Below are 21,959 nucleotides of genomic sequence, written 5' to 3'. Positions count from 1 at the left end.
GGACTATGGAAAGAAACTGAAAAATATAAAAATTACACTTCTAAAGAAAATCATATATTTCATTATACAACATCTACCATGTAATAATTTATCACAAAATTAGCAAGAACACAATCACATAGATCACAAAAAAAATGTTTACTTTATTTGTAGGCTCAGAATATAAACTACTAATTATTTACCTGCCAAACTTCCATTGCAGCTACTTTTATTGAAAAAACAAAATTAAGCACTTTGTAAGCTCTTAAAAATGATGAATTTTCAATTAAAGTATGAGTTATCAGTTTTTTGCTGGCAAAATACTACTGAAACCTAAATAAAAGTGAAACCTTGGAAAGGTTGACCTTTGATGACCTTTAAAGATATGTGTTATAAAAGTGAAACCTTGCAAAATAGATCTTCTGCTTAATTGACTTCTTGCTATCTTGGAAAGGGTTAGGAAACTTTCAGGGATGGGTCTACAGGCTAATGTATGTCCCAGGAAGTATTTTAAAGTAGCCTACCCACCTACACTCCTTCTCCCTCTAGACGGCCCTGAAATTTGTCTACAGAAAAGGTCTATAATTATTGAAATTTTGACAAAACAACATTTTACCTTAATTTTCAGTTACTAGTTGCTTTTTCTCTGCCTTTAGTTCTAAAATACAATTCCTGTTATTTGAGTAGAATTTTGAGCCATGTTAATGTTTTTTTTTTCAAAATTTAGGAGATGTATTTGTATATCTATAAACCTTATAGGCTAAAATGGAAAAAAAGCAAAGTTATGAAGCTGAAAACAATTTTGTTGTACTTCAATGAAGCAGAAGATCTATTTTGCAAGGTTTCACTTTTATAACATGCATATTTTTAAAGGTCATTGAAAGTCAGGGCCCTCTAGAGGGAGGAGTGGAGGTATTGCTTCAAAATACCTTCCCAGGACATACTTTAGACTGTAGATTCATCCCTGAAAGTTTCATTTTCCTAACCTAAACCCTTTCCGAGATAGCAAGAAGTCAATTAACTAGAATGTTACCCTCATTTTGAGTAGTAGTACCTGAATACTAACATCCAACTCTAAGTTTTAACATCATTTACTAAAGAGGTGTAGGCTAAACAGACACCATCAGTTTATTTCGAAAAAGTGAAATTAGCAACCTAATCTTTCCCTTTAAAAAAATTAAAAATGATAAACTCTAAAAGTCAAGGAAGAACAAGCATTCAACTTACAAAATAGGAATATTAAGAATGTGGCCTGCCCTAACCTCCAACCATTTTTCTTCCAAAAATTATGATGTTGCTGCTGCGAGTGTTTCCAGTTCGCAGGATTTGGAATTCGGTGTGGCGTACCTAAAATTCGGTAGAAAATGGGTAGATGACGTCCCGCTATCGGTAGAAAAATTAGTAGGGAATTTCTAGACATGACCAAACCCTCTAAGTGCATGTTAAATTCGCAAAAATGCTCAATTTTTTGCTGAAGTCCCAGATCAATTTAGAATTAAACCATTCTACAACGGTCTATCGACTTTCGATTGATCATATGACGATTTAAAGCAATATTTTCTTTAAAACTGCAAAAGAGTAATGAGGTGTTGTTTGATCTCGTGTTAATAATGACGGTTACGAAATATTGCAGTCGTTGCAAATGCAGCATTTGCAGTGGTTCTTGTAAATCGCTAGTATACCAATATGGTATACTCTTGAGATAGCGGCGGTTCTAAAATATTGCAAAAGCGGCATTTGCAGTACATACTGCAATTCTGCAGCACCTGTGAATCTGACTGCTCACATAAAGAAAGAACTATTTTCATGTATTAATTAAATTGGCATTTGGTTTTTATGCCTACGTTTGAACAAGATATGTTTAGACACGAATATATTGCCTAACACGCGCGTAGACACACAGGCTAAGCTAGACGCGCATGAGAACAGGGCTTAAGAAATACACTTTCAATACACTCAATTATTATTGATTGAATCCTATTCTACATAATCAGATACTTCTCATCATAGTAAAGCACTTAAAATTGGACTTCAACAAATCATATATTTGGTTAAAATGATTAAAGCAACTGATACGCATCTGCAAACGAAGGATACAAGCCTATGATCGCATCAGTAGAAAACGTTGATTTAATTCTAATCTATTGAATTCAGTATTTTTCCTCACAATAAATCAATAAAGCATACTTTGGTCTTCAAACAATTATTCAGGAACAGTGGCAGTTTCAAATATCCAATGCAACTCAAAACAGAAACTTTTGTTCTTCTACCGTAGACATACATCATTAACATTTTGAAGCATTAGCCTAGGATCGTATCGATTCATACATTGATTGAATTCTAATCTACTTAATTAGGTGCTTTTTATTACAATAAATCAATAAAGCATACTTTGGTCTTCAAACAACAATTCAGGAACAGTGGAAGTTTCAAATATCCAATGCAACACAAAACAGAAACTTTTTCTATTATAGACTAAATTTGATCACTCATGTACACTCTTCAACTGTCGCAGATGCTCGTACTTCCTTAAGCCGTTTCTCTAGTTCATGATCAACTATCAGCAATGGAGAATGCATAATCAACCTCTTCGTCCCGCATTTGTGACGCAAGATGGCAGATAAGGTCAGCGTCGACAATCTATTTTGCTATTAGTCTTCACTTCTTTTAAAGTACTGAAAAGTTGTTCTGCAATATCATTCTAGATAGGCAATGAAAAGAAAAAGTAAATAACGTGCCTTAGATTTGCAAACCTTGGTCAGCCATTTGGGGTAACAATGGACTAAATTAATCTCCAATATTCTACTGGCGACTGATACAGATCCTTCAGGACATCATCAGAGCTTTGTTCACACCATTCCGAGTCAATGGCAACTCTAAGACATGTAGGAGGGAAACGCTTAACTAGAAGTGGTGCAAGACTAGAAGAATTGAGCTTAGCAGCATTTGAAGGCTCTATAAGCAGGACATCTCATTCAAATCATCATCATATACGAGCCTGGTTTTGATCTATGGAACTGCTCCCTTGTAAAATTATCTTACTGTGAGGTATACCTTCATCATTTCATTATGGTCTACCTTAGGGTCACGCTCTACAAGCTCTAAAATAGTGAGTCTAAGCCATGTAACTGACTATAAATATGTCAATAATTAATAAATAATTAATATAATTAGTTACTTAATTAAGTACTCCCTTTTCATTTGATTTGAGATGGTTGAAAAGGAAAACAAATTCGATAAACTCCACCATTTTTAAGTGAAATGAGAAAAGACAATGTCGGTTCTTCTGTTTCCCATTCATGATGTTTTAGTTGAAGAGCAAATGCCACATAATGGAATGAATGAACTAGGTCTAAGTTGTGGCTCCGGGATTCCGCCGAATGGTGCTGTTCGCAGTGACACCTATTATGTCCAATTAAAAAGAAAAAAAAATGGCATAAAATCGCCAAAAATCGGTAGAAAATCGGTATTTCGGTAGACTTGAAATTTATTCGGTTAAAAGTCCGAAAATCGGTAGATCTACCGATAAATCGGTAGAAGTGGCAACACTGACTGCTGCTAATAATTACATTAAAATAAAGATTACCATGAGATACGGAGAAAGAGAGTCATCTATTCTTTCTGTTAAAGGCCAGGAACTAGCTATTGAGAACAAGAAGTAAATTCTTACCAAAATTTAACGTATTTTATAATTTATTGAAAATAAACGCCTGTTTCAGTGATATCATTATTTGGGAGATAAAAACTTATCACTAAATGCCATTTTTCTTGAGCTGGAATGAAGGGTTAGGTTAGCTTTCCATTTTTATTCTCGTTATTCGCCTGATACTGTGAAGTGTCTCTGGATAGTGACATTTAGCACACATTCAAATTATGACACTGACGACTCTAACAAAACTTGGAGTTTTGACATTCTTCTTTGTTATCATTAATTTTTTACAAAATAAATACTGATATCGATCAATAACGCTGAATTATAGATAGAAAGTTATTATGATAATGGGAGCGTGGTCAATATTTTAAATATCGTCCTTTAACTGTCATTGTTTGCCACAAGTCTTTACAAATTTCACTAGCTAGTCTTACTTCCCTTCGTTTTTTTTCACGACTGGGACTTTTTCGTCGCTAAGACGTTGATTTTTGCGATTAGCCCCTTTTATGCCGTAATCTCTGATAATAGGAATCGGACATTTGGGGAGTAGTTTTATGCCTTTCGCTTGAAAAATTAATTTTGTCTATAGCTAAATCCATTAGTAAGAATGGCATTTTCTATATATATTCATTTATCTAAATCCTCAAACAAAAATATGTTGCGGCAAAAGCTTAAAAACATATTTTATCAGTGCGATTGTTAGTAACATCGAATCCCTCTACTGCAAAACAATTTTGTTAAGTAGGATGAATCTACTCTGCGTCACGTCTATGGGGTGTAAATCTAACTTACGCCGACTTCATGTCCGTGTTCCATAGTTTTAATACTTTCTAAGCAGCCAATTTAACTAGACCAAAATGCTCGAAACATTTAGACAAAAACTGTGCGAACCTCTTCTAAATAAACTTTGCAGATGAACCTCTTTTTTATCTCCAAAAATTGCAAATTTAAATAGATGGTGAGTAAAGAACAAAAAACGATCTCGAGAGGACTTTGCTGCTAGTACCAGAAGGTTAATATATAATGATAGCGGTTTTTTGACCAGAGGTCATATGAATGGATAGTAAAACTTAGAGTTTTAGAGATTTGCAGACTATGGGTTGCGGGATAATGAAGTTTGACTCCTTCACCTTAAAATAATTGATTTGTTGAAGATATGACTGCACACAAGGATCAATTTCTGTGCGAGGGAGAGGGTGCTTATTAGTTGAATCATTTTAGTAGACAAAAAGTGTAAAAACTGCTGTACATTATGAAGATAGTCTTAATAATGATATTTTGGCCAGCAGGGGAGTTTGAGCCTCTAAGCTCACGTACCTGACTGACGAAAGAGAGAGAATTTTATTAATATTAAATAGAAGACAATACAAAATACAATTGAAAATCGAATTACAATACACTTAATTCCCCTCGAAAGGCTCCATGGGCAAAGATACAAGGGGGATAATAAAAAAATAATATACAAGCAATAAATTCAATATAGGCAATATATTTATGGGGGATACAATATAAGCAACAAATAGGAGAAAAAAACATAGAGAACATACCTGAGGCATAGGAATCTAGTGCAGAGAAGACAACCACACACCACAAACAGAACACAGGGGACATCAACTCTTCAGAGAAAAAAAAAAATATTCTATTTGATTCTTTATTAAATGATCCTTAAGAATCCTTTTAAAAGTCCCAAACAAGTTGTATATCTGCACTGAAGAAGTTAGTGAATTCCAGACCTGTTGACAAGCAATGCGGGAGTTAAAATATGATCGAATGGTAGGTGTAGGCGGAATGTAGAGACATATAGTTGACAAGTTTATCTTATTTCAAAAGCAATCACGCACTACTTTTTATATCTATTACCTAACTTAAGCATAATAGTTCAAAATAGGGATGAAACCTTTTAATCGACAGTGAACAAATATGAATTTTTTTAACTCTATTTTTCGAACACATATACAGTGTTCATCATAAGCACTAAAACCTACTTCGAAATATCCTGTTAAAAAATTCAATATCTGTTAATTAAAACGTCGATTAAAATATACTTTTGTCATGGAAAGACAGTGTGGTCTTCGAAGTTATCTAATTATCTAACTTACAATTCCAAATTGGTTCTAACAATAAAATTCCAAATTGGACCAAAAATTTATATTTCAAATAAAAGAGCTTCCATTTCGGTGAAATTTCAGAGCAGATCAATGACATACTTACCATAATCAAAAACAGTCAACACTTCCAAAACAGACTTGACTCTAACAGATTTAATTCAAAAAATGTCCCGAGGAATGCTGGTTTACTGTATTTAAAATTTAAGTGCCTGTACACCAAGCCAACATTTGATCTCAAAACAATCACATGGTGTCGTACGACAGATAACAGCTTTCAGGATTACTTTTACAATTGGGGTCAGTCAGTTGGTTTTAAGATGCTCAAAGAGAGCAAGAGTTTTTGTTGTTTATCAGTGAAGCCTAGAGGCAAGCGCGAATATTTAATTACTTAGATTGCATACAATCAGTACATTTTATGAAAATATGACGAATTTTAAACGTAGTTTTTTAACTATAACCTGTTCTTTCTTTCGAATTTCAGACTGAGTTGAGACTTTTTGGATTTTTTTTTTTGGGGGGGGGGGAAGGGATAATCGGTAAAGGCACTTGTAGATTATTTTTGGGAGATGAGAGAAAGCTATGTTTCGGCTCTCACGAAACAGTATGCGCTATGTTTTTTTTTCTTCTTTTTATGCCTGTCACCTGACAGGATCTTTTCCCTAGTCTTTTAGGAGACGCTATTGAACAATCCTTCATTTAGAATGAGTAATTTGCATACAGTTCCAGGAAATAGCTAACAAAAACAGTTTGTTTCGATAAATTACTTTTGACGAAAGAAATTAAAAAATATATTCCAATTGAAAGGAGCGGAACTATCAAGGGAGGTAAAATCGGAAAAAAATTACACTTTTAAATTGACAGTTTAAAGGAACCATATACCCATTTTAACTCTTTAAAATCTAAATAACAGAATTTGACACAAAAACTCTTTATTTAACAACTACTAAAGCGTTATACGATCAAAAGCTAATAACATAAACTATTAGAACACAAATAAACAGAAAACTGGAAAGTCTTCAGAAGAACAATGCAATCATTTTTAAATGTTTGTTTAACAGCCGATAATTTCAAAGCAGCTTCAATATACGTCTCTTGTCTGTAGGCGTACAAGGGGTGATATTATTTTGACTAACAAGCTCCTGAATTCTAGCTTTCTTTTAAATAAGCCATTTCAACTTGACCAGTTTGCAATAACTAGGGGGCATAGTCGAAAACCATATCAGAAGAGAGCTGCCACTAAACCACGCAATAGTTTCTTCACTAGCAGAATAGTGAGTTTGTGGAATTCACTCACCAAAGCAGCGGTCACTACCCCTAGTACTGATGCCTTTAAAAGTGCTGTTGATGGAGAATGGTCATCAAAGCTGTGGCGAACTGAGTGGGATGCAGTTGAGACGTCCAACCATCGTCATCACTAACCAGCTATTCTACAGTGTTTAATCATCATTTTGCTGGACAATGGGATTTAAGGTAATTTAAGGTAAAATATTCAGTGATACTCATTTTCCCTTGAGGGATTGAACCTGTAAGGTGTCATATTTGGTATCTTCCTTGTTGGATAAAGCGCATATATGTGAACCAAAATTTTCAATTTCTCCAACGGATCAGGGGTTGTTCAGACTAATATCAGGAGGAAACCTCCTCCTCCCCCCCCCCATTGAGCACAAATTTCAATATAATCCAGAAATTCAATCAGATTTATTTTAAAAACAAAATTTAATTTAAGTCATTAGTAGTAGCAGTTAAAAATAATCTTTCTACAAAATTAAGTTTGCTAAAAGGGTTACAATTTGAATCTTTTTAACATAACTTAAACTAAATCCTAGGACTAATTTGATACTTCTAAAACAATTGTTAGTCAATTTAAGCTTTTAAATTCTAGCAACAAAATTCCTTTTTCAGAGATCATACTTTCAGCAATGTCAGGAGGTACGGCGTATCCAGAATTTTTGTTACGGGAGGGGGTAATTTTTTTTAGGATGTGTTTAAAAAAAAACTAAAACATCAACAATTGGTTTTATGCCTTTTAATTACAATTTTACGAGTCAGACAAAATTCAGGGAGGGGTTTCAACCCAAGAGCCCCCTCCCTCCTGGATTCAAATTAATATAATTAATGAAAGTAAAGAGATTGAAAAAAAAACAAGGAAATACGAAACAAGGGAAGCCATTAAATTTTTATCTATCGTTTTCGTGACAGAACTCCGGCAAAATATCGATAAATATAATCAAAACCACGGTTTATATAGGAACACAAAAGAATCACGAGGGAACACGAAACACTCGACTAACACTTTAAATCTTAGAGCCTAACTGTGGTTTAACTAAAATCCCTGTCTCTGAGGACAATTGAAGCCACCATTGACCAAGTGTAAAGGGCAAGGCAGAGTCAGCATGATCTAATTTTCACCCACAGAGGAGCCACATTAGTATTCAGAGTAGCCAGGTCAGAATTAGGCCAAAAAATAAGAAAGTAAGAATTAGGTCTAAAAAAAAGAAGTCAGAATTAGGTCTAAAAATAAACAAGTAAGCAGGAAGTCAGTTTCATATATTTTACGGAACTATGAAGAATTAAATAAATTTAATAATAAATTTCAAAAGGAGGTAGCAGGCCAGTTCACAAATCCTGTTTAAAAACAGTCTAATATCACTACCAAACTCGCCTTGACCAGCCAATCTATAAATCCTAAATAAAATATATGTCAACGGGCATTAAACGCGAAAGGTATTTTATAAAGACATATATTACCCAAGGGATTTTTTTCTAGGCAGTTAGTTCATAAGCATTTATAGTAAAAATGAGAAACGAATATTTTTTAGTTGCTCGCCTTCCATCTTTTTATCCATGCATTGATACTTAAATTATTAGAACTAGGTCTAAATATAAAAAGTAAGTATGAAGCCAATTTCATATATTTTATGGAACTGTGAAGAATTAAATAAACTTAATAATAAATTTTAAAAGGAGGTAGCATGCCAGTTCACGACTCCTGTTTAAAAACAGTCTACTATCATTACCAAACTCGCCTTGATCAACCAACTTATAAATTCCTAAATAAAATATGTGTCAACGGGCATTAACCACGATAGGTATTTTATAAAGACATATATTGGTAGAAAAAATTGATTATTTTGGGAAAATCAACAGCCGAAAAACAGCAAAGGTTTAAAAAGGTCAAATTTGAAGATGAATATAGTTTATTTGTTTTTTTTTTACAGACCACCTGTACCTGTGGAACCAATTTCATCACCAGTACTCATTCCAATTGAAGCAGCACCGACACGACCACCATTTACTGTTGCACCCACACCACAACCGTCACCCCCAGTTCCTCAACAAGTTCAGTCTTTGCCCATCCCACAGCCATCTTTACCTCCTGTTCCATTTGTATCACAATCACAACAGGCGGAACGAACAGGACGAATTCCAGATGGCGCTGAAGGTACTATAATAATATCAGAATTTGTCAAATTCATATGCTACCTTCCAATGTTTGATGTCTTAAAGGTTTATATGAAGCTTTAGTTAACACAAATGGGGGTGAAATTCTCTCTCCAAATGTCGATACGAAGAACCCTCAACATAAGTGCTGATAGTAAAGGCTTCAAAAACTGTGCTGTTTCAGTGTTTAGGACCTCCCCCATACGAGTCAAACTAAAATTTTGAAAGTATTCTAACCCCATAGCCCCCCTGGATACAGCTTTGTTACGACTGTTTCTCTTTTAGCTCGCTGATCATTAATAAACAAAACTGAGATAACTTTTTTTTCCTCTTACTCGTTGTCAAGGAGTGGACCTCCAAAGGAATTCTAGCAGAAGAAGAAAAACCACTTATGGTCCTAATTCTGCCATTTACATTTCCATTTTTAGTTTATTTTGCCGGATCCTTCTTACATGTAAGTCTTTGAATTTACCTCGTTACAACACTGTTCCTTTAAACTAGCTATAGCATTATCTAAGCTTTCGAAAAAAGAGGAATTCACCTCCAAAATACAGAATAAGCTCGATGAAAATTACATCATAAAATTCAGCAGATTAACCAGTTCGTGGTAACGAACTCAGTAAGGAGTGACCCGGCTAAATATTAAGCAAAACTCTAAAAAAATGAAATTTCGATATTAATAGATACATCAAAAGAATCGTATTTTTATGTTGATTTTAAATATATAAGTTGCTTTACTTTTAGTCAGATTCAGCGTATAAGAGAAACATACTGCAGAAGTTTAAAGCTCCTATCGGAAAAAAAATGTGGAATTTTCCACATGCCGTTATCTGGTATATTATCCTTGTTCGAGCTGATATTTATTTTTTTATACTGGCTGAAATAAGGAGAAAAAAATAAAAAAAAGATAAGAAGTCTGAAGAATGTACTAGAATTACCAGCCAAAAAATACGGATGAGAATTTCTATGAAGAGGGCGCTGGATTTCCCAGCCTTATTTAAAAAGCAATCCGAAATTAAATAGAAAAAAAAACAAGTTTTTTCAACTGAACGAAAGGAGCAGCATCAGAAGTTAAAACGAATATAAATTATTACATATGTGGGGGTTCACGCCCTCGTCAATATCTCGCTCTTTACACTAAAGTATTTTTAGTAGTTTCAAAAGAGCTATTTATTGTAATTAAACGGCTTTTCTGATTCAGGAGGCATTCTTAAAGAATTAAAGCAAAATTTGAACTTTAGCGTAAAGAGTGGGGTATTGACAAGGGGAAGAAACCCCTCATATTACGTATATGGAGAGTTTTTCCCCTTTTCAGTACGTCGCTCTTTACGGTCAAGTTAGAATTTTTCTAAATAATGACTAATATAAACAATTATCTGTTTGTGTTATTTTTCGGCCAATCTTAGCCTTTAGTATTATCTTAAACAGATTCTTAACTATGATTTTTATGTGATAACAAACCCTAGATATTGTATGTTTTTGGTTTGTGGTTTCGTATTAAATAAAAAACAAGTTTTTCTAACTGAAAGTAAGGAACAACACTAAACTTAAAACGAACAAAAATCATTAAGTATATGAGGGGGTTGTCCCTTTCTCAGTACCTCACTCCTTACATACACTAATGTATTACTTTTTATTCCAATTTTTTAAGAGTGACTCCAGACACAAAAGGATTGTTTAATTAAAATAATAAGCTTTTTTCAAATTCGCGACCATTTTAGCGTCAAAAGCAAGGTGCTGAGGAGGGGGCAACTTTCTCATATACGTAATAACAACCAAAATAAAATCTGAGAAAATTGCGGTTCAAACAGTTCGTGGTAACGAACTGTAAGTAAGGTGCAACTCGGCTCAATTGCAACCAAAACTCTAAAAAACGGTTTTTAAAAAGGAATTTTGAAACAAAAAGATATATTAAGAGAATCGGCTTTTATGCTGATATCAAATATATAAATTTCAATAGTTTGCTCTTACCCATCAAAGGTTACGAGCCATAAATGTTCTTGATTTTTCAAAAAAGGAGGAAACACCCCCTAAAAGTCAATTAATCTTAATAAAAATCCCAAAATCAGAATCAACGTATCAGAAAACTCTACTGCATACGTTTCAAGGTCCTATCTTCAAAAATGTGGAATTTTTTATTTTTTTGCCAGAGAGAGAGAAGAAAGATCGCGGATGCATTTGTTTTTCACCCATGGGTAATCGAATCAACTCAGTGGTCCTAGAATATCAGAAGAAGGCTCATTCAAACTGAAATTAAAAGTTCGAGAGTCCTTTTTAAGTGACCAAAAAAGTCGGAGGGTAACTAAGATATTTACCCCGCCACTTTTTCCCCAAAATCATCCGACCACAATTTGAGCCATTTTGTTCATCATAGATGAAAAACCCAATAAATATACCTTTGGGTATCCTATGACCCCCCACTCCCATCCCCAGGGGATAGGTCTTTAAGTTATAAAATTTGCCCATTGTTTACGCATAGTAATTGCTATTGGGATACATGCAAGGGTTTTTCCACGGAGGAATTTCTATGGGGAGGGAAAAGGAGTGAACTTGTCAGGGGAAATTATACACTGCAAGAATTTGCCATAGTTGTTATACAATATTTTTTTATGTGTCTTGCTTTCTATTTTCCGTCACGATTTTAAAATACGATTCTTTTGATGTATCTATTAACATCAAAATTTCATTTTTTTAGAGTTTTGCTTAATATTTAGCCGGGTCACTCCTTACTGAGTTCGTTACCAAGAACTGGTTAATATGCTGAATTTTATGATGTGATTTTCATCGAGCTTATTCTGTATTTTGGAGGTGAATTCCTCTTTTTTCGAAAGCTTAGATAATGCTATAGCTAGTTTAAAGGAACAGTGTTGTAACGAGGTAAATTCAAAGACTTACATGTAAGAAGGATCCGGCAAAATAAACTAAAAATGGAAATGTAAATGGCAGAATTAGGACCATAAGTGGTTTTTCTTCTTCTGCTAGAATTCCTTTGGAGGTCCACTCCTTGACAACGAGTGAGAGGAAAAAAAAGTTATCTCAGTTTTGTTTATTAATGATCAGCGAGCTAAAACAGAAACAGTCGTAACAAAGCTGTATCCAGGGGGGCTATGGGGTTAGAATACTTGCAAAATTTTAGTTTGACTCGTATGGGGGAGGTCCAAAACACTGAAACAGCACAGTTTTTGAGGCCTTTACTATCAGCACTTATGTTGAGGGTTCTTCGTATCGACATTTAGAGAAAGAATTTCACCCCCATTTGTGTTAACTAAAGCTTCATATAAACCTTTAAGACATCAAACATTGGAAGGTAGCATATGAATTTGACAAATTCTGATATTATTATAGTACCTTCAGCGCCATCTGGAATTCGTCCTGTTCGTTCCGCCTGTTGTGATTGTGATACAAATGGAACAGGAGGTAAAGATGGCTGTGGAATGGGCAAAGACTGAACTTGTTGAGGAACTGGGGGTGACGGTTGTGGTGTGGGTGCAACAGTAAATGGTGGTCGTGTCGGTGCTGCTTCAATTGGAATGAGTACTGGTGATGAAATTGGTTCCACAGGTACAGGTGGTCTGTAAAAAAAAAAATAAATAAACTATATTCATCTTCGAATTTGACCTTTTTAAACCTTTGCTTTTTTTCAGCTGTTGATTTTCCCAAAATAATCAATTTTTTCTACCAATATATGTCTTTATAAAATACCTATCGTGGTTAATGCCCGTTGACACATATTTTATTTAGGAATTTATAAGTTGGTTGATCAAGGCGAGTTTGGTAATGATAGTGGACTGTTTTTAAACAGGAGTCGTGAGCTGGCATGCTACCTCCTTTTAAAATTTATTATTCAGTTTATTTAATTCTTCATAGTTCCATAAAATATATGAAATTGGCTTCATACTTACTTTTTATTTTTAGACCTAGTTCTAATAATTAAAGTATCAGTGCATGGATAAAAAGATGGAAGGCGAGCAACTAAAAAATATTCGTTTCTCATTTTTACTATAAATGCTTATGAACTAACTGCCTAGAAAAAAATCTGGATACGCCGTACCTCCTGACATTGCTGAAAGTATGATCTCTGAAATAGGAATTTGTTGCTAGAATTTAAAAGCTTAAATTGACTAACAATTGTGTTAGAAGTATCAAATTAGTCCTAGGATTTAGTTTAAGGTATGTTAAAAAGATCCAAATTGTAACCCTCTTAGCAAACTTAATTTTGTAGAAAGATTATTTTTAACTGCTACTACTAATGACTTAAATTAAATTTTGTTTTTAAAATAAATCTGACTGAATTTCTGGATTATATTGAAATTTGTGCTCAATGGAGGGGAGGAGGAGGTTTCCTCCTGATATTAGTCTGAACAACCCCTGATCCGTTGGAGAAATTGAAAATTTTGGTTCACATATATGCGCTTTATCCAACAAGGAAGATACCAAATATGACACCTTACAGGTTAAATCCCTCAAGGGAAAATGAGTATCACTGAATATTTTACCTTAAATTACCTTAAATCCCATTGTCCAGCAAAATGATGATTAAACCCTGTAGAATCGCTGGTTAGTGATGACGATGGTTGGACGTCTCAACAGCATCCCACTCAGTTCGCCACAGCTTTGATGACCATTCTCCATCAACAGCACTTTTAAAGGCATCAGTACTAGGGGTAGTGACCGCTTCTTTGGTGAGTGAATTCCACAAACTCACTATTTTGCTAGTGAAGAAACTATTGCGTGGTTTAGTGGCAGCTCTCTTCTGATATGGTTTTCGACTATGCCCCCTAGTTATTGCAAACTGGTCAAGTTGAAATGGCTTATTTAAAAGAAAGCTAGAATTCAGGAGCTTATTAGTCAAAATAACATCACCCCTTGTACGCCTACAGACAAGAGACGTATATTGAAGCTGCTTTGAAATTATCGGCTGTTAAACAAAGATTTAAAAATGATTGCATTGTTCTTCTGAAGACTTTCCAGTTTTCTGTTTATTTGTGTTCTAATAGTTTATTTTATTAGCTTTTGATCGTGTAACGCTTTAGTAGTTGTTAAATAAAGAGTTTTTGTGTCAAATTCTGTTATTTAGATTTTAAAGAGTTAAAATGGGTATATGCTTCCTTTAAACTGTCAATTAGAAAGTGCAATTTTTTTCCGATTTTACCTCTCTTGATAGTTCCACTCCTTTCGATTGAATATATTTTTGAATTACTTTTGTCAAAAGTAATTTATCGAAACAAACTGTTTTTGTTAGCCATTTCCTGGATCTGTATGCAAATTACTCATTCTAAATGAAGAATTGTTCAATAACGTCTCCTAAAAGACTAGGGAAAAGATCATGTCAGGTGACAGGCATAAAAAGAAGAAAAAAAAAAACATAGCGCATACTGTTTCGTGAGAGCCAAAACATAGCTTTCTCTCATCTCCCAAAAATAATCTACAAGTGCCTTTACCGATTATCCCTTCCCCCCCCCCCCGAAAAAAAAAATCCTAAAAGTCTCAACTCAGTCTGAAATTCGGAAGAAAGAACAGGTTATAGTTAAAAAACTACGTTTAAAATTCGTCATATTTTCATAAAATGTACTGATTGTATGCAATCTAAGTATTTAAATATTCGCGCTTGCCTCTAGGCTTCACTGATAAACAACAAAAACTCTTGCTCTCTTGTGAGCATCTTAAAACCAACTGACTGACCCCAATTGTAAAAGTACTCCTGAAAGCTGTTATCTGTCATACGACACCATGTGATTGTTTTGAGATCAAATGTTGGCTTGGTGTACAGGCACTTACCATTTAAATACAGTAAACCAGTATTCTTCGGGACATTTTTTGAATTAAATCTGTTAGAGTCAAGTCTGTTTTGGAAGTGTTGACTGTTTTTGATTATGGTAAGTATGTCATTGATCTGCTCTGAAATTTCACCGAAATGGAAGCTCTTTTATTTGAAATATAAATTTTTGGTCCAATTTGGAATTTTATTGTTAGAACCAATTTGGAATTGTAAGTTAGATAATTAGATAACTTCAAAGACCACACTGTCTTTCCATGACAAAAGTATATTTTAATCGACGTTTTAATTAACAGATATTGAATTTTTTAACAGGATATTTCGAAGTAGGTTTTAGTGCTTATGATGAACACTGTATATGTGTTCGAAAAATACAGTTAAAAAAATTTATATTTGTTCACTGTCGATTAAAAGGTTTCATCCCTATTTTGAACTGTTATGCTTAAGTTAGGTAATAGATATAAAAAGAAGTGCGTGATTGCTTTTGAAATAAGATAAACTTGTCAACTATATGTCTCTACATTCCGCCTACACCTACCATTCGATCATGTTTTAACTCCCGCATTGCTTGTCAACAGGTCTGGAATTCACTAACTTCTTCAGTGCAGATACACAACTCATTTGGGACTTTTAAAAGGATTCTTAAGGATCATTTAATAAAGAATCAAATAGAATAATATTTTTTTTTCTCTGAAGAGTTGATGTCCCCTGTGTTCTGTTTGTGGTGTGTGGTTGTCTTCTCTGCCCTTGATTCCTAGGCCTCAGGTATGTTCTCTATGTTTTTTTCTCCTATTTGTTGCTTATATTGTGTCCCCCATAAATATATTGCCTATATTGAATTTATTGCTTGTATATTATTTTTTTCTTATCCCCCTTGTATCCTTGACCATGGAGCCTTTCGAGGGGAATTAAGTGTATTGTAATTCGATTTTCAATTGTATTTTGTATTGTCTTCTATTTAATATTAATAAACTTCTCTCTCTTTCGTCAGTCAGGTACGTGAGCTTAGAGGCTCAAACTCCCCTGCTGGCCAAAATATCATTATTAAGACTATCTTCATAATGTACAGCAGTTTTTGCACTTTTTGTCTGCTAAAATGATTCAACTAATAAGCACCCTCTTCATCGCACAGAAATTGATCCTTGTGTGCAGTCATATTTTCAACAAATCAATTTTTTTAAGGTGAAGGAGTCAAACTTCATTATCCCGCAGCCCATTGTCTGCAAATCTCTAAAACTCTAAGTTTTACTATCCATTCATAAGACCTCTGGTCATAAAACCGCTATCATTATATATTAACCCTCTGGTACCAGTAGCAAAGTCCTCTCGAGATCGTTTTTTGTTCTTTACTCACCATCTATTTAAATTTACAATTTTTGGAGATAAAAAAGAGGTTCATCTGCAAAGTTTATTTAGAAGAGGTTCGCACAGTTTTTGTCTAAATGTTTCGAGCATTTTGGTCTAGTTAAATTGGCTGCTTAGAAAGTATTAGAACTATGGAACACGACATTAAGTAGGTGTAAGTTAGGTTTACACCCCATAGACGTGACGCAGAGTAGATTCATCCTACTTAACAAAATTGTTTTGTAGTAGAGGGATTCGATGTTACTAACAATTGCACTGATAAAATATGTTTTTAAGCTTTTGCTGCAACATATTTTTGTTTGAGGATTTAGATTAATGAATATATATAGAAAATGCCATTCTTACTAATGGATTTAGCTATAGACAAAATTAATTTTTCAAGCGAAAGGCATAAAACTACTCCACAAATGTCCGATTCCTATTATCAGAGATTAAGGCATAAAAGGGGCTAATCGCAAAAATCAACGTCTTAGCGACGAAAAAGTCCCAGTCGTGAAGAAAAACGAAGGGAAGTAAGACTGGCTAGTGAAATTTGTAAAGACTTGTGGCGAACAATGACAGTTAAAGGACGATATTTAAAATATTGACCACGCTCCAATTATCATAATAACTTTCTATCTATAATTCAGCGTTATTGATCGATATCAGTATTGATTTTGTAAAAAATTAATGATAACAAAGAAGAATGTCAAAACTCCAAGTTTTGTTAGAGTCGTCAGTGTCATAATTTGAATGTGTGTTAAAAGTCACTATCCAGAGACACTTCACAGTATCAGGCAAATAACGAGAATAAAAATGGAAAGCTAACCTAACCCTTCATTCCAGCTCAAGAAAAATGGCATTTAGTGATAAGTTTTTATCTCCCAAATAATGATATCACTGAAACAGGCGTTTATTTTCAACAAATTATAAAATACGTTAAATTTTGGTAAGAATTTACTTCTTGTTCTCAATAGCTAGTTCCTGGCCTTTAACAGAAAGAATAGATGACTCTCTTTCTCCGTATCTTATGGTACTCTTTATTTTAATGTAATTAATAGCAGCAGTCAGTGTTGCCACTTCTACCGATTTATCGGTAGATCTACCGATTTTCGGACTTTTAACCGAATAAATTTCAAGCCTACCAAAATACCGATTTTCTACCAATTTTTGGCGATTTTTTGCCATTTTTTTTCTTTTTAATTGGACATAATAGGTGTCACTGCGTACAGCACCATTCGGCGAAATCCCGGAGCCACAACTTAGACCTAGTTCATTCATTCCATTATGTGGCATTTGCTCTTCAACTAAAACATCATGAATGGGAAACAGAAGAACCGACATTGTCTTTTCTCATTTCACTTAAAAATGGTGTAGTTTATCGAATTTGTTTTCCTTTTCAACCATCTCAAATCAAATTAAAAGGGAGTACTTAATTAAGTAACTAATTATATTAATTATTAACATATTTATAGTAAGTTACATGGCTTAGACTCACTATTTTAGAGCTTGTAGAGCGTGACCCTAAGGTAGACCATAATGAAAGATGAAGGAATACCTCACAGTAAGATAATTTTACAAGGGAGCAGTTCCATAGATCAAAACCAGGCTCGTATATGATGATGATTTGAATGAGATGTCCTGTCTTATAGAGCCTTCAAATGCTGCTAAGCTCAATTCTTCTAGTCTTGCACCACTTCTAGTTAAGCGTTTCCCTCCTACATGTCTTAGAGTTGCCATTGACTCGGAATGGTGTGAACAAAGCTCTGATGATGTCCTGAAGGATCTGTATCAGTCGCCAGTAGAATATTGGAGATTAATTTTGTCCATTGTTACCCCAAATGGCTGACCAAGGTTCGCAAATCTAAGGCACGTTATTTACTTTTTCTTTTCATTGCCTATCTGGAATAATATTGCAGAAAAAGTTTTCAGTACTTTAAAAGAAGTGAAGACTAATAGCAAAATAGATTGTCGACGCTGACCTTATCTGCCATCTTGCGTCACAAATGAGGGACGAAGAGGTTGATTATGCATTCTCCATTGCTGATAGTTGATCATGAACTAGAGAAACGGCTTAAGGAAGTACGAGCATCTGCGACAGTTGAAGAGTGTACATGAGTGATCAAATTTAGTCTATAATAGAAAAAGTTTTTGTTTTGTGTTGCATTGGATATTTGAAACTTCCACTGTTCCTGAATTGTTGTTTGAAGACCAAAGTGTGCTTTATTGATTTATTGTGATAAAAAGCCCCTAATTAAGTAGATTAGAATTCAATCAATGTATGAATCGATACGATCCTAGGCTAATGCTTCAAAATGTTAATGATGTATGTCTACGGTAGAAGATCAAAAGTTTCTGTTTTGAGTTGCATTGGATATTTGAAACTGCCACTGTTCCTAAATTATTGTTTGAAGACCAAAGTATGCTTTATTGATTTATTGTGATGAAAGGTACTGAATTCAATAGATTAGAATTAAATCAACGTTTTCTACTGATGCAATCATAGGCTTGTATCCTTCGTTTGCAGATGCGTATCAGTTGCTTTAATCATTTTAACCAAATATATGATTTGTTGAAGTCCGATTTTAAGTGCTTTACTATGATGAGCAGTATCTGATTATGTAGAATAGGATTCAATCAATAATAATTGAGTGTATTGAAAGTGTATTTCTTAAGCCCTGTTCTCATGCGCGTCTAGCTTAGCTTGTGTGTCTACGCGCGTGTCAGGCAATATATTCGTGTCTAAACATACCTGGTTCAAACGTAGGCATAAAAACCAAATGCCAATTTTATTAATACATGAAAATAGTTCTTTCTTTATGTGAGTAGTCAGATTCACAGGTGCTGCAGAATTGCAGTATGTACTGCAAATGCCGCTTTTGCAATATTTTAGAACCGCCGCTATCTCAAGAGTATACCATATTGGTATACTAGCGATTTACAAGAACCACTGCAAATGCTGCATTTGCAACGACTGCAATATTTCGTAACCGTCATTATTAACACGAGATCAAACAACACCTCATTACTCTTTTGCAGTTTTAAAGAAAATATTGCTTTAAATCGTCGTATGATCAATCGAAAGTCGATAGACCGTTGTAGAATGGTTTAATTCTAAATTGATCTGGGACTTCAGTAGAAAATTGAGCATTTTTGGAATTTAACATGCACTTAGAGGGTTTGGTCATGTCTAGAAATTCCCTACTGATTTTTCTACCGAAAGCGGGACGTCATCTACCCATTTTCTACCGAATTTTAGGTACGCCACACCGAATTCCAAATCCTGCGAACTGGAAACACTCGCAGCAGCAACATCATAATTATTGGAAGAAAAATGGTTGGAGGTTAGGGCAAGCCACATTCTTAATATTCCCATTTTGTAAGTTGAATGCTTGTTCTACCTTGTCTTTTAGAGTTTATCATTTCTTAATTTTTTTAAAGGGAAAGATTAGGTTGCTAATTTCACTTTTTCGAAATAAACTGATGGTGTCTGTTTAGCCTACACCTCTTTAGTAAATGATGTTAAAACTTAGAGTTGGATGTTAGTATTCAGGTACTACTACTCAAAATGAGGGTAACATTCTAGTTAATTGACTTCTTGCTATCTCGGAAAGGGTTTAGGTTAGGAAAATGAAACTTTCAGGGATGAATCTACAGACTAAAGTATGTCCTGGGAAGGTATTTTGAAGCAATACCTCCACTCCTCCCTCTAGAGGGCCCTGACTTTCAATGACCTTTAAAAATATGTGTGTTATAAAAGTGAAACCATGCAAAATAGATCTTCTGCTTAATTGAAGTACAACAAAATTGTTCTCAGCTTCATAACTTTGCTTTTTTTTCCATTTTAGCCTATAAGGTTTTACAGATATGCAAATACATCTCCTAAATTTTGAAATAAAAAACATTTATATGGCTCAAAATTCTACTCAAATAACAGGAATTGTATTTTAGAAGTAAAGGCAGAGAAAAAGCAACTAGTAACTGAAAATTAAGGTAAAATGTTGTTTGTCAAAATTTCAATAATTATAGACCTTTTCTCAAGACGAATTTCAGGGCCCTCTTGAGGAAGAAGGAGTGTAGGTGGGTACTTTAAAATACTTCCTGGGACATACATTAGCCTGTAGACCCATCCCTGAAAGTTTCCTAACCCTTTCCAAGATAGCAAGAAGTCAATTAAGCAGAAGATCTATTTTGCAAGGTTTCACTTTTATAACAGATATTTTTAAAGGTAATCAAAGGCCAACCTTTCCACTTTTATTTAGGTTTCAGTAATATTTTGCCAGAAAACAACTGATAACTCATACTTTAATTGAAAATTCATCATTATTAAGAGCTTACAAAGTGCTTAATTTTGTTTTTTCAATAAAAGTAGCAGCAATGGAAGCTTCGCAGGTAAATAATTAGTAGTTTATATTCTGAGCCTACAAATAAAGTAAACATTTTTTGTGATCTATGTGATTGTGTTCTTGCTAATTTTGTGATAAATTATTACATGGTAGATGTTGTATAATGAAATATATGATTTTCTTTAGAAGTGTAATTTTTATATTTTTCAGTTTCTTTCCATAGTCCTCTGTGTACATCTTTTGTATGTAAAGAGGGCATAAAAAATTATTATTATTTGAGAATGGATAAATGCAGTCAAATCCATGTTTATTTTTTATAAGTCTGTAAAACAAAATTTAAAACAGTGAAAGAAGTCAAGATAAAGGTTCTACAAAATGTGTTAACTACAATTACTCTATATATTATGAAGTAAGAATAGTTTTCTTAACATATTTCCTTATGTACTGCTGGTCTGCCAGACTTATAACCAATGGTTTAAAACTTACTATTTCACAATAAAATCCATTTTACTAAATTTATATAATCATTGTGCTTTGATTGGTCACAATTAAATTGGATACCAACTTGTGGCCAACTTTTCCCACTTGAGGAGTGGCACCCCTTAGGGAAATTATAGCCTAGTAAACAACACAGCACTCGCACAGGATTCTGATTATTGCATATTATTCTTGGCTTGGTTGGTTTTGATGGGCATTTTTGGGATGAAAAACTTTTTCCTAGCTATTTTATCTACTATGTGTTGCCTCCCTGTAGTAGCATAATATTTGTAGGCATGAATATATAATGAATCAGAGGTAATAGTCTTGGGACTGTCTGTGCAGGATTTCAACTCTTGCTGATACAAGAGCATCATCAAGTGCTGAAAACCATGTTGTAACCAAGATGGGCCCAGGATTGCACAAAGCCTCCAACTTACTGGAGGTCCCAGGGACTTCTTGCTATCTGGTTCTAAGCTGGCTAAAGTGCTTCAGTGTATACTTGAGAAGATATGTTGGTCCCTGTCCTGTACTGGTATCCAGGATCATTTCTTTTCCTGAGGCCAAAATAATTTCAAAGATTTAAAGAACTTGAAAATTGGAACTTGGAATGTTACAATGTTAAAAAATGACTATTGTATCAACATTTTGACTGAAAAAAATTCAGACAGTTTGAACTGGATTTATTAGGAGTTTCAGAAACTCATATCCCAGGGGTAGGAAGCATGAAATTAGGTGATATAGAATTTGTTTACTCAGGCAGGAAGGATGGGGTACATGGACAGGGAGTAGGGCTCATGATGAATAAGGAAGCTGCTAATTCTTGTTTAGGCTGG

The 21,959-nt window shown here is 34.2% G+C and overlaps 2 protein-coding genes across 3 annotated transcripts in view; both read right to left on the bottom strand.

Annotated features, from left to right (window-relative positions):
- LOC136027639 (uncharacterized) overlaps positions 1-1,286 on the bottom strand; it is a 203,604-nt gene extending 202,318 nt beyond the window's left edge. Inside the window, exon 1 of one of the 2 annotated variants that reach the window (XR_010617643.1) lies at positions 1,207-1,286. The gene's annotated coding sequence lies outside the window, so the exon portion shown is untranslated. The remainder of the gene's footprint in view (positions 1-1,206) is intronic. The other variant, XM_065705064.1, reaches the window with a different exon arrangement.
- LOC136027642 (uncharacterized) overlaps positions 1-12,748 on the bottom strand; it is a 242,873-nt gene extending 230,125 nt beyond the window's left edge. The window contains exon 1 of the mRNA XM_065705069.1: positions 12,529-12,748. The gene's annotated coding sequence lies outside the window, so the exon portion shown is untranslated. The remainder of the gene's footprint in view (positions 1-12,528) is intronic.
- Positions 12,749-21,959: the final 9,211 nt, after the last annotated feature.

This window comes from Artemia franciscana, chromosome 5, assembly GCF_032884065.1.
Source record: "Artemia franciscana chromosome 5, ASM3288406v1, whole genome shotgun sequence".
Classification (NCBI taxonomy): Eukaryota; Metazoa; Arthropoda; class Branchiopoda; order Anostraca; family Artemiidae; genus Artemia; species Artemia franciscana.
Note: the sequence above shows the minus strand (reverse complement) of the source record. Positions and strands in the feature narration are given on the sequence as shown.